General features: G+C 32.5%; 1 long non-coding RNA gene across 1 annotated transcript; it reads left to right on the forward strand.

Annotated features, from left to right (window-relative positions):
- LOC110266185 lies at positions 243–1,195 on the forward strand. The gene is made up of 3 exons (XR_002353259.1): positions 243–373; positions 486–1,043; positions 1,127–1,195. It is a non-coding gene; the product is annotated as an uncharacterized LOC110266185 (long non-coding RNA).

Below are 1,426 nucleotides of genomic sequence, written 5' to 3' on the forward strand. Positions count from 1 at the left end.
GTGGCCAAAGAGGCTGATAGTTCTATAAAGGAAGCTTCTCACAGAGTTTCCAAAGGCATTCATGGCAAGGTATTCATATACTATTTCTTTAGTATCAAATTAATAATATTGGATTAAGTTGCTTCGGTTTATAGTTGTGTATTTGTAATTGGCCTGCTTATTAAATTTATTTCACTTGGTCTGGTACTTCATAGGGACATTCCCTTACAAGAAAACTTAATTCGGATGGTAGAGTAGATATGCAGGCAGTGATATGCAGTGAATATATAATTGATCTTATATTTTTTAACTAAAAAATTCTGTTATTTTATAATAGAGTATAACAAAGAATATTATTTTTAATTTGTAGGAATTAGTTCCCAACATCAATAAGGTTAGTGGTTTTAATTTCTATTCATTTGTACTCCAACTCTTACCATCATTTTCAACCTTAAAGACCCATTTTTGCACTCTGGAAAGCATAATGACTTTTTAAATCTATAAAGTATCAGTCTTTTACTTGGAGTCTTTGATTGGGATGAACTACTACACTACAATGCGGCAATGCAAGAGTGGAAGAAGAGAATAATGTCGTTCATGTTGCCTTCCGATCCGAACACATGTCTTGGATGGAAGATAGGTACTCTTCTTCTCTATTATTTCTTCCTCTCTTTTCAAATTTTAATTCTATTTATATGTAATGTATGCAGCCAGACTCACAATCTAAGAAAAGAAACCTTGCAGCAACAATATCAATCAGTAAGATATTTCTATCTAACAATATTATAACATCATATTCATATTGATACATGATAATCAGCAAGGTTTCTTTGTATTGTTATACATGTGAAGAAACAGTCTTCTAATTATAACAACTATGCGATTGGTTCTCATGTGATGGATAGTATGGTGATACCAAAATCAAAACTGATAAGCTCTCTCTCTTTAAAGGCTTTGATCCTGCATCCATCAACATCCCTCCAAACAATAGCATCCTACCACCACAGACCTCTATTGAAGTTGTTAACTAGAGAGATGCAGATCTTTTCTTCATGTGGCAAAGGGTATATAAAATAAAATAATGCTCCTTTTTCTATCAACTCAGCTTATGATTAACAGTGCAAGTTGGTTTTTGTTCTGTTTACAGTACAAGATTTTGGAACATGAAGCAGAAGAAAAGGCACAAGCCCTGAAGGAGATTAGAGAGACGGTGGATCACAGAAATCATATAGATGGTAGTGTAAAATTGATTGGTACTTCATTTTTATGTTATTTATTTATTGAGTTGAAATAACTGTGGCTATTAAAATTTGCTACAAGTAGAGGACTTCATTTTATCTTGTGTTATCATTAATTTTGTTTAGTATTCGATCCTTGTGTGGAACTTGTTTTATGAAAAGATGACAAGAAAGCAGCAAATGTTAAACCATTTTAGCCACTGTTGAAA

Source organism: Arachis ipaensis, chromosome B01, assembly GCF_000816755.2.
Source record: "Arachis ipaensis cultivar K30076 chromosome B01, Araip1.1, whole genome shotgun sequence".
Classification (NCBI taxonomy): domain Eukaryota; kingdom Viridiplantae; phylum Streptophyta; class Magnoliopsida; order Fabales; family Fabaceae; genus Arachis; species Arachis ipaensis.